The sequence below is a fragment of the Cynocephalus volans genome, chromosome 10, assembly GCF_027409185.1.
Source record: "Cynocephalus volans isolate mCynVol1 chromosome 10, mCynVol1.pri, whole genome shotgun sequence".
Classification (NCBI taxonomy): Eukaryota; Metazoa; Chordata; class Mammalia; order Dermoptera; family Cynocephalidae; genus Cynocephalus; species Cynocephalus volans.
The window spans coordinates 127,796,428-127,808,757 of NC_084469.1; the positions used below are offsets into that span (position 1 = coordinate 127,796,428).

The following is a 12,330-nucleotide window of genomic DNA, read 5'->3' on the forward strand; positions in this document are numbered from 1 at the left end:
TGATTGCTTTATAATCTGATTGATTGATTGATTGATTATTACACAATGTAAAGGTTTTTGTGGCCCATTACCAATTTCTCTCTAACCCCCCTCTTCCTCCCTGTTTCCCACCTCTGGTGGCCTCAGTTCTGTTCTCTCCTTTTAAAAGTTCAAGGAATTATTGTGATTGTAGTATCTTTCTTCCCTTCTTGTTTTGTTTTTTTCTTTTTTCCACTCGAGGACATGTGGTATTTCTCTTTCTATACCTGGCTTATTTCACTTAACATAATTTTCTTTAAGTTCATCCATGTTGTTGCAAATGGCAGAATTTCATTCCTTTTTATGGCATAGTATTCCATTGTGTATATAGACCACATTTTCCTTATCCAGCCATCCGTTGATAGACATTTAAGTTGGTTCCAACTCAACTATTGTAAACAGAGCTGTGATAAATATGGGAGTGCAGGTATCCCTTTGACACGATGATTTCCATTCCTCTGAGTATACACCCAGCAGCAACATTACTGGATTGAATGGCAGTTCTATCTGTAGTTGTTTGACGAACCTCCATACTGTTTTCCATAATGGCTGCACTAATTTACACTCCCACCAACAATATAGAAGGGTTCTCCTTTCTCCATATCCTCACAAGCATTTGTTATTCTCTGTCTTTTCCATACTGGCCAGTCTAACTGGGTTGAGATGATATCTCAGTGTAGTTTTGATTGGCATTTCCCTGATGCTTAGTGATGTTCAGCATTTTTTTATTGTTGGCCATTTGTGTGTCTTCTTTTGAAAAAGTTTATTCAGCAACTTTGCCTATATTTTAATTGGATTATTTGCATTTTTGGTTTTGTTTTTTTACTACTAAGTTGTTTGAGTTCCTTGTATATTCTGGATATTAATACCTTGTTACATGCATAGTTTGCATATAATTTTTGCAAATATTTTCCCCATTGAAAATATTTCTGTTTTTGTCTGTTCAATAGTTCTGTTGGTTGTCTTTTCACTCTGTTAACTGTTTCTCTTGCTGTGCAGAAGCTTTTCATATAATCCCATTTTATATTTTAAATTTTCATATAATCCCATTTGTTTTTTTCTTTTGTTGCCTGTGCTTTTGGGGTCTTGTTCATAAAGTCCTTGCCCAGTCCTACTTCCTGAAGTGTCTCTCCTATGTTTTCTTTTACTAGTTTTATACTTTCAGATCTTACCTATAAATCTTTAATCCATTTTGAGTTGATTTTGGTATATGGTGAGAGGTACAGGTCCAGTTTCATTCTTCTACATATGGATGTCCAGTTTTCCCAGCACCATTTATTGAAGAGGCAGTCTTTTCCCAGTGTATGTTCTTGTTTCTCTTGTCAAATACTAGTTAGCTGTAAGTACATGGATCGATTTTTGGGTTCTCTATTCTGTTCCATAGGTCTAAGTCTGTTTTTATGCCAGTACAATCCAGTTTTGGTTACTATAGCTTTATAGTATAATTTCAAGTCAAGTAGTACAATGCCTCTGGCTTTATTTATTTATTTATTTATTTATTTATCTAAGAGTGTTTTGCTAGAGTCTTTTTCTATATATAGGATCATGTCATGTGCAAGCAGGGACACTTTGACTTGTCCTTTCCAATCTGGATGCCCCTTACTTCTTTTTCTTGCCTGATTGCTCTGGCTAGTACTTCCATTACTATGTTAAATAGGAGTGGTGAGAGTGGTCATCCTTGTCTTATTTCTGTTCTTAAGGGAAAAGCTTTCAACTTTTCCCCATTCAGGATGATATTGGTGGTGGGTTTGTCATATATGGCTTGTATTGTGTTGAGATACTTTCCTTCAATACCTAGTTTGCTCAAAGTCTTTATCATGAAAGGATGTTGAAGTCTGTCAAATGCTTTTTCTGCATCTATTGAGAAAACCATATGGTTATTGTTCTTGATTTTGTTGATGTGGTGTATCACATTTATTGACCTGTGTATGTAGAACCATGCTTGCATCCTTGGGATGAATCCCACTTGATCATGGTATATAACAATTTGAGTGTTGCTGTATTCTGATTGCTAATATTTTGTTGAGGAGTTTTGCATCTATATTCAACAGAGATGTTGGCCTGTAGTTTTCTTTTTGTGTTCTATCTTTGGCTGGTTTTGGTATGAGGATGATGCTGGCCTCATAGAATGAGTTTGGAAGAATGGCCTCTGTTTCAATTTTTTGGAATAGTTTGAAGAGGATTGGTATTAATTCCTCTTAAAATGTCTGGTAGAATTCAGTAGTAAAGCCGTTCAGTCCTGGGCCTTTCTATGTTGGAAGACTGCTGATTACTGCTTCAGTCTCATTGCTTGTTATTGGTCTGTTGGGGTTTTCTGTTTCTTCTTGGTTCAGTATTGGTAGTGTGTATATGTACAAATATTTATCCATTTCCTCCAGGTTTTCAAATTTGTTGGCATAGAGTTGTTTATAGTAGTCTCTAATGATTCTTTGTATTTCTGTGATATTGGTTGTATTGTCTCCTTTTTCATTTCTGATTTTTGTTATTTGGGTCTTCTCTCTTCTTTTTTTAGTTAACCTAGCTAATGGCCTGTCTATTTTATTTATCATCTCAAAAAACCAACTTTTTGTTTCATTGATCTTTTGTGTCATTTTGGGGGTCTCTATTTCATTTAGTTCTACTCTGATCTTAATTATTTCTTTCCATTACTAATTTTGGGATTGGATTGTTCTTGTTTTTCTAGTCCTTTGATGTGTAGAATTAGATTGTTTATTTGAAAATTTTCTATTCTTTTGATGAAAGTGTTTATTGCAATAAACTTCCCTCATAGTACTGCTTTTGCAGTATCTCACAGTTTTGGTATGATGTGTCTTTATTTTTGTTAGTTTCAAGACATTTTTTGATTTCCTATTTAATATCTTCTTGGACCCAAATGTTGTTCAGGAGCAAGTTGTTTAATTTCCATGCACATGTGTCGCTTCCTGAGTTTCACTTGCTATTGATTTCTAGTTTTAATTCATTGTGGTCTGAAAAGATACTTGAAATGATCTCAATTTTTAAAAATTTGTTGAGACTTCATTTGTGACCTAACATATGGTCTAACCTGGAAAATATTCCATGTGCTGATGAGAAGAATGTATATTCTGTAGTTGTCGGATGAAATGTTCTGTAGATATCTGTCAGGTCCAGTTGGTCTAAAGTGTAGTTTAAATCCTGTGTTTCTCTGTTGTTTTGCTGCCTAGACAATCTGTCCAGTGCTAACAGAGGGGTGTTTAGGTTCCCTACTGTTCATATTGGGGTCTGTCTTCTTCTTTAGTCCTAATAGTGTTTGCTTTATATATCTGGGTGCTCCAGTGTTGGGTGCATATATATTTATGATTGTTGTGTCCTCTTGCTGGATAGATCCCTTTATCATTACATGGTGGCCTTCTTTGTCTCTTTTTATGGTTTTTGGTTTAAAATCTATTTTATCTGATATTAGAATAGCTACTCCTGCTCATTTTTGGTTTCCATTTGTGTGGTATATCTTTTTCCATCCCTTCACTATTAGTCTGTGTGTGTATTTACAGGTGAGGTGAGTCTTCTGAAGACAACTTATAGTTGGGTCTAACTTTTTAATCCAATCACGAGTCTGTGGTTTTTGAGTGGGGAGTTAAATCCATTTACATTTAGGGTTATTATTGAAAGGTATTGCCTTCCTCCTGGCATTTTATCGATTTTCCTTTGGATGTTTTAAATACCTTTTATTCCTTTTTCCTCTTCTATTGTTTTTCTTTGAAGTTTATTGGTTTTCTGCGGGAAAAGATTTAGTTTCTTTCTCTTTCTCTTTTGTTTTTTTGTTCTACCAGTGGGTTTTGTTCTTTCTTGTGTACTCTTGTTAGTGATTATTGTTTTTTGGATTCCAGATGCAGGACTTCCTTGAGGATTTCTTGCAGGGCTGGTCATGTGGTGGAACACTCCTGTAGTTTTTATTTGTCTGGAAAAATACACTATTTCTCCCTCATTTTTGAGGGATAGCCTTGCTGGGTATAGTATTCTTGGCTAGCAATTTTTTCTTTTAGCATTTTGAATATATCATCCCATTTTCTTCTGGCCTGTGGAGCTTCTGTTGAGAAGTCTGATGTTAGTCTAATAGGGGATCCCTTATAGGTGACTAGATGCTTTTCCCTTGCTGCTTTTAGGATTCTCTGTTTTTCTCTAAGTTTTGCCAGTCTGATTATAATGTGTCTCAAAAGGGATCATTTTGAATTGAATCTGTTTGGGGATCTTTGAGCCTCCTGGATCTGAAGGCCCATGTCTCTCCCTATACCTGGGAAGTTTTCTGTTATTATTTCACTGAATAGGTTTTCAATGCCTTTTCCTTTCTCCTCTTTTGGAATACCATGATTTGAATATTTGTGTGCTTAAGGTTGTCCACTAACTCTCTTAGACTCTCTTAGATTTTCTTCATTTTCTAAAATTCTTTTTTCCTTTCTTTTGCCCACCTGGGTTATTTTGAAAAGACTATATTCAAGAGCAGAAATTCTTTCTTCTGCTTGTTCTAGCCTGCTGCTTAAGCTCTCAGTTGTGTTTTATATTCCATTGAATGAAAGTTTCGATTCCATGAGTTATGCTAGATTCTTTTTTAAGGTATTGATATTTTTGTAAATTTCCTCCCTCATAGCCTGGGGGGGGGTTTGGAGGGGGTTGTTTGTTTTTCTCATTTCATTAAGTTGTTTGAGTCTTTTCATATCTCATTGAGTTTTCTTAAGATTGTTGCTTGGAATTCCTTTTCAGTCATATCAAGGGTTCCCTGCTCTATAGGATTTGGTATTTGAGAATTACTGTATTCTTTTGGTGGTGTCATATTTTCTTGGATTTTTGTATTTCTGGTATCTCTGTGTTAATGTCTGGTTATCTGGTAGAGCAGTTGCTTTTTCTATTACTCTGGAGTGGACTTTGAGAAGAGAGAATTCCTCTTCTTTTCCAGTCTCCACTTGTGACTCTCCTGTGTCAATGCAGTTGAGTGGCTGGCAGGATGTCTGCATAGTGGCTGTGGCTGCTACTGTGGTGGCAAGCCACTTTTGCAGTGGCAGTGGCTGTGGTGGGCCACCCATGCAGAAGCAGTGTTTTCAGCAGGCTTGTGCCTTTGGGCAGGGAGTGCTGCCCACGGCTCCTGCATAGGACTCCATGCTTGCTCCTTCCTTCTACTGGGCAGTCGGGGCTGCCCACAGCTCCTGTCAAGGACATCATGTGTGCTCCTGCCTTCTGCTGGGCAGTGGGGCCTGACCATAGCTCTTCTATCTGGTTTTTAGCCAAATCTCCAGGGAGAAAGTTTCTGGCTTGTTTTTTATTGCCTCTCCACTCTCATAATGGCAAAGTACGGTTAAAAGAATAGCTCAAGGAGTTACAGTCGTCCTTGATTCTTTTTCTCAGCTTCCACATCCTGTCTATCAGCAAGTCCTGTTAGCTCAACTTCCAAAATATACCCCAAATCAGACCACCTCTTACCTTCTCTACCACTACAGAGTTTATTCAAAACAACCTCAAATCTTATCTGAACTCCACAAGAGCCTTCTAACTGGTCTCTTGTCTCTTCCTGCCCTGACCCCTCCTATAGGTCACCTTCCAGTTACTATCCAGAATGACCTATCTAAAGAGTAAATTGGATGATATAAATTCTCTGCCTAAAATCTTCCAGGGGAATATCCCAGGTAACTAAGTCTGAGAATGAAAAAATAAATTGTTTAATTCATATCATGCAATACTATTCAGCAATAAAAAAGAATGAACTACTGGATACATGCAACAACATGGATGCCTCTCAAAAGCATTAGGAAAAGTGAAATAAATCTCAACAAAACCGTTTATATTGTATCATTCCTTTTATATACAGCCCTTGAACAGGAAAAACTATATATGGTACAAGAAAATCAAAACAGTAGTTGCGTGGGGGTGGAGGGGAGGACATGAGGGAACTTTATGGGGTGATGGAAATGTTTCATATCCTGACAGGGGTTTGGTACATAGGTGCATGAATTCGTCAAAACACAGCAACTGTACACTTAAGATTCATGCATTTCATTGTATGCAGATTTTACTTAAAAAGGAAAAACTACAAACAACTATCAAATTCTAGTTAATGATACACATGCTGAAATATTTAAGAGAAGTTACTAATGTCTGAACTTGCTTTGCAATGTATTCAAAAATACATTGGCTTGAAGTATGAGTAGAGAGATGGAAAGATGGGTAGATACATGACAAAAGAACTATAGCAAAATGTTAATGGTAGAATCATGATAAGGTAATATAGGTATTCACTGTATTTAATCTCTATATTCACCAGACATACAAATTCTTTTAAACTTGCTGTTCAAAATTTTTCATACTAAAATGATGGGGGAAATAAAAACCTCTAGGGTGACCACACATCTGGAATGTCAATGTGAAGAGCTCATATGACCCTCTCTGACTGAAACATTTAACCAGTGAAAATTATGAAAACATCCATTTAAAGCCTCTGTGTATACAACAAATGGAGAAACATTTCTTCAAGAAAATTTAGTAAGTCCTGATAAGAACAGAGTCTGTGGCATTTGAGCCACTACGTGGCCCCGAGTTCAGTGTGACAGAAGTTCTAATCCAGGCAGCATGGCCAAGAAGACAGGGCTCCCTCAACCTCCAGCTCCTAGTCTAGGGCTATAGTTTCACTCTAGGAGGGGAAGGTGGCCAGCATCTCTCATGACCACACCTAGTTCTGCATTGCAGAAGCTTTTCTCCAGGCAGGGGACTGGACTGGGGCTACCTTCTAAAACCCATTCTCCAATTATAGGACACAAGACCTACCTAGGCATAGAGAAAATATTGGGTCTCAATTGCTTCCACCCCAGATCACTCATAGGTTTTATGCCAGGAAGAGCAAGTTGAAAAGAGTAGGGCTACCATCTACATCCAGTGCCCCACTTGTGGAGCAAGGCAGATTTGTCACTTCAGAAGAAGTGGGCCACAGTCTCTGCCTCCTACTCTGGTCCAGTGGCACAGATTCTTTCCAGGAAGAGAGGGAGGCCATAAGAACAGAGAGCACAGTAGCTCTTCCTAAGGAACTTACTTTGAACAAAAATGTGGGGAAGTTCATGCCTAAGTGTACTGTCAAAAACAATAGAGATTTTTGTACTAAGCAATTAGGAAGAGGCCCTTAACTCCATTAAATTAGTAGCAACAAATAAAGTGATTGACCACCTAGAAGTTTAACAGAGAGGACCAGGGAATGAGACAGCTAAGAACCACCCTCCCAGGCTTGAAGCAAGCCTCAAAGCCTGCCCTGGCACAGGTTCCTGACTAGTTGGATCAGACTGTAGAGCAATTTCTGCCAGACATTGTCAGAAACAATAGAACAATCAGCTAGCAATTACTGGAGACTAACAGCTGAGTGTGCTACCAATAAAGTCAGACCAGCCAGAGGCTTAACGGGAGACCTGGGAAAAAGATAATTAAAGAGCATTGCTAAAACTACAGAAATCCCGGCTCTCAGAGAAATTGTGTGCATGGTCAAGGTTTCACTCTCTAAGGAGCAACAGCAGAGACTGCACACTTAGGAGGAAATAGACTTCAGTAAATGAGTCCAGCCAAGTCACTGAAGAAATAAACAAGCAGATAACAACAAGCCCCAGGAGAGAGAGGGTCAGTATCCAGAATTTCTACAAAATATCATCTGAAATGTACAATTTCCAACAAAAAAAATTATGAGATATGTGAAGAATCAGAAAAGTGTGCCCCAAAAACAAGAAGGGGGAAAAATGTGGGCAATAGAATGGGGGCATATGTTGGACTTAACAAAGACTTCAAAGCCCCTTTGCAAATATGTTCAAAGAACAAAAGGACACCATGCTTAAAAAATTAAAGGAAGGTATGTTGACAATATCTCATCAAACAAATAATATCAAGAAAGAGATAGGAAGTATTTTTTTAAAAGAGCGAATGAAAATGAAGATACAACATCCTAGAATTTATGGGCTAGAGCTAAAACAATGCTTACAGGAAGTGCTTACTTCTAGCTATAAATATAAGTGTTAAAGAAAGAAGAAATATCTCAAATCAATAAACTAAGAATCAGGAAAAGGGAAATCAAACTGAACAGAGCAAGCAGAAAGAAGGAAACAGTAAAAATTAGAGCAGAAATAAAGAGAATAGAGAACAGGGGGGAAAAAGAAAAGAAAAAAATCAGTGAAACCAAATTGGATTCTCTGAAAAGATCAACAAAATTGACAAAGCTTTAGCTAGTCTGACCAAGAAAAGAAGAGAGAAGACTAATTATTAAAATCAGGAGTGAAAGAGGGACATTACTACTGACCTTGCAAAAATGAGAAGGATTACAAGGGAATACTATAAGCAACCATATTTCAACAAATTAGATAACCTAGACAAAATGGACAAGTTCCTAGAAAGGCACAGACTACCAAACCAAGTCAAGAGTAAAAAGTCTGAAAACATCTACAACAAGAGATTAAAGTAGTAATTTAAAACTTCTCATAAAGAATAATCCAAGCCCAGATGCCTTTACTAATGAATTCTACAGAACATTTAAATCATTACTATGTATCCTCTCACTCTTCCAAAATATGGGAAAGGACATAACACTTCCCACTCGTTCTATGAGGCCAGTATTACTCCAACACAAAAACCAGATAAACACATCACACACAAAAACTACATGCTATATCTCTTATGAACATAGATGCAAAAAGCCTTAACAAAATACTAGTCAACTGAATCCAGAAACATATAAAAAGGATTATATACCATGTCCAAGTGGAAAGTATTCCAGGAATGCAAGGTTGGTTTTACATCAGAAAATCGATTAATGTAATATACCATGTTAATAGAATACAGAACAAAAGCCTCTTGATCATCTCAATAGATGTAGAAAAACACTTAACAAAATTCAACAACCTTTCATAATTTAAAAATAAAAATCAACAAACTAAGAATAGAAGGAAACTTCCTCAAGCTGACAAAGGTCATCTATGAAAAGCCCACAGCAAACATCATACTTAATGGTAAAGGAATAAATTATTTTCCCCCAAGGTCAGAAACAAGGTAAGGATGTCCACACTCACCCTTTTATTCAATATTGTACTGGAAGTTCTATCAAAGGCAATTACAAAATACAGAAAAGGCATCCAGATTGGAAAAGAAGAAATAAAATGATCTGCATTTACAGATGACATGATCTTAATATATTAAAAAATTCTAAGGAATCTACTAAAAAAAATTAGAACTAATTAAGAAGTTTAGCAAGGTTGCAGGATACTAGGTCAATGAACAAAGATCAAATCTATCTCTGTACATTAGCAATGAGCAATCCAAAAATAAAATTTAGAAAAATTCATTTACAACAGCATAAAAAATAAAGTACGAGGAACAAATTTAACAAAAGCAGTGCAAAATTTGTACACTGAAAAGCATAAAACATTGTTAAAATAAATAAAAGAAAATCTAAATAAATAAAAAGATATTCCATGTTTATAGATCAGAAGACTTAATATTATTAAGATGGCAATACTCCCTGTTATTAGTCCATTTCTGTCACTTATATTAAAAATCTGGAACTGGGTAATTTGTAAGAAAATGAAATTTATTGCTTACAGTTTGGAGAAAAGGAAGTCCAAAGTCCAGAGAACACATCTGGTAAGGGCGTTCTTTGATGGTTGTTTTACAGCAATGCAGGGTGTCACATGCAAGAACAGTGGAGCTGAAAGAGGGATAGCTCCTCATGTACTCTCCGTTTAAAGCCTTCAGAACCCCACCCATGACCACCATTAAACCATAAACTTACTAATCCATTCTGCTAGGGCATGGTTCCACACTCTAATCACCTCTTCCAGGCCCAATCTTTCAATTACCGTAATAGGATTTCTCATCCTCAACAGTTACAGTGAAGATTAAGCTTCAATGAGTTGGAGGCAAGGGACAGGGTACATTCAATCCATTGCACTCCCCAACTTGACCTACAAATTCAACATAAACCCTATCAAAATCCCAGCTGACTTCTTTGCAGAAATCGATACGCTGATCCCAAAGTTCATACAGAAATGCAAGGGACCCAGAATACCAAAACATCATGAAAAAGAACAGTCCCAGTTCCAAAACTTACCACAAATCTGCGATAATCAAGACAGTATGGTACTGGCATAAGTTTAGCATATAGATCAATGGAATAGAATAGAGGGCCCAGAAATAAGCCCTTATATCTACAGCCAATTTATTTTCAACAAGGGTGCCAATACAATTTAATGGGAATAGTCTTTTCAACAAATGGTACTGCGACAACTAACTATCCATTTGCAAAAGAATGAAGTTGTACTCCTACCTCATACAACTCAAAAAAAAAATAACTCGAATGGATTATAGGCCTATATGTAAGAGCTAAAAGTGTAAACTTTTAGAAGAAGACGTAGAAGTAAATCTTCATGACCTTGAGTTAGGAAATGGTTTCTTGTGACACCAAAAGCACAAGCAACAAAAGGAAAAAATAGTAAGTTGGACTTAATCAAAATTAAAAACTTCTGTGCTTCAAAGGACACCATCAAGAAAGTGAGAAGATAAACCACAATATGAAAGAAAATATTTATAAATCATATATCTGATAAGAAGCTTGTATTTTGAATATATAAAGAACTGTTACAATTCAACAATAAAAAACAAATAACCCAATTTAGAAATGGGCAAAGGATATGAATAGACATTTCTCTAAAGAAGATATACAAATGGCCAACAAGCACACGGAATGATAGTCAACATAATTAGTCATTAGGGAAATGCAAATCAAAACCACAATGAAATGCCCTCTCACAAGATGGCACTGAAAGTGAAGAAGGAAGCTCCTGCCCCTGCCAAAGCCGAAGCCAAAGCAATGGCTTTGAAGGCCAAGAAGGCAGTGCTGAAAGGTGTCCAAAGCCACAAAAAAAAGATCCATACCCACCTTCCAGCAGCCCAAGACACTGCGGCTCCAGAGGCAACCCAAATATCCTTGAAAGAGCACCACCAGGAGAACCAAGCTTGACCACTATGCCATCATCAAGTTCCCTGACCACTGAGTTTGCCATGAAGAGGACGGAAGACAGCAACACACTTGTGTTGATCATGGATGTCAAGGCCAATAAGCACCAGATCAAACAGGCTGTGAAGACGCTCTGTGACACTGATGTGGCCAAGGTCAACACCCTGATCTGGCCTGATGGAATGAAGAAGGCGAATGTTCCACTGGCTCCTAATTACGATGCTTTGGATGTTGTCAACAAAATTGGGATCATCTAAACTGAGTCCAGATGGTTAATTCCAAATATACAATTTTTTTTCACCATAAAAACAAACAAATGAAAAAAACCCACAATGAGATAACTACTAGGATGGCTGAAATAAAAAACATACATAATAAATGTCAGCTCCTCAGAAGGTTTAACGTAGAATTACCTTATGACCTAGCAATCCATGCCTAGGTATATACCCAAGAAAAATAAACGCATATTCTCACTCAAAAACTTGTACATGAATGTTCATAGCAGCATTTTTCATAATAGCCAAAAAGTGGAAATAACTTAAATGTTTATCAACTGATGAATAGATAAACAAAATGTAGTATATCCATATATTGGAATATTATTCTGCCATTAAAAAGGAATGAAGTACTAGGCTGGCTGGTTAGCTCAGTTGGTTATTCAGAGAGACAGAATATAGATTAGTGGTTGCCTAGGGCTGGGGGTGACAATGGGGGTTGGGATGGAAAGTGACTGCTAATGGGTATGGGATTTCCTTTGGGGGTGATGAAAGTGTCCTAAAAGTGATCGTGGTGTTGATTGTACAACTCTACGACCACTGAGTTGTACACTTTAAATGGGTGAATTGCGTGGTGCATGAAGAATATCTCAATAAAGCTGCTATAACCAACTAATCAACTAATCAGTGGACAAAACAGAAACTTCCAGCTAAAGCAGTCTCTCCCCTTTCAATTGATCTCTTTAATTTGTCAAGTAACAAAAAATAGTTTAAGTGACTCAGATATTGAGCTGATGTCCATCAGGTGGCATCTCAAAACTAGGTAACTCCCGGAGCCAAAGTAGGATTGGGGTTTGCATAGGGCAAGGAGAAGACAGGGGTCTCAGGTTGTGATTTTCTTTATTTGTAACTGCTGCAAAACTTTGCAGGTGAAATGGGTGGGATGTTGGATTTTTGTTCCTCCTTCTAGTAATTGTTGATGCAATCTTATTTTGGCAGCTGTTAAAACAGTTCTTTTCAGGGCTATCTTTGTAAGCTCTGTTGGTTGTCTAATGCCAGTTAAGGATCAGGGGAAGGGGAGATAGAAAAGGGGGGAAAGGAAAAGGGATAAAGATT

General features: G+C 37.1%; 1 pseudogene; it reads left to right on the plus strand.

Moving 5' to 3' along the window:
- The first annotated feature begins 10,795 nt into the window (after positions 1-10,795).
- Positions 10,796-11,256, plus strand: LOC134389356 (large ribosomal subunit protein uL23-like; annotated as a pseudogene).
- Positions 11,257-12,330: the final 1,074 nt, after the last annotated feature.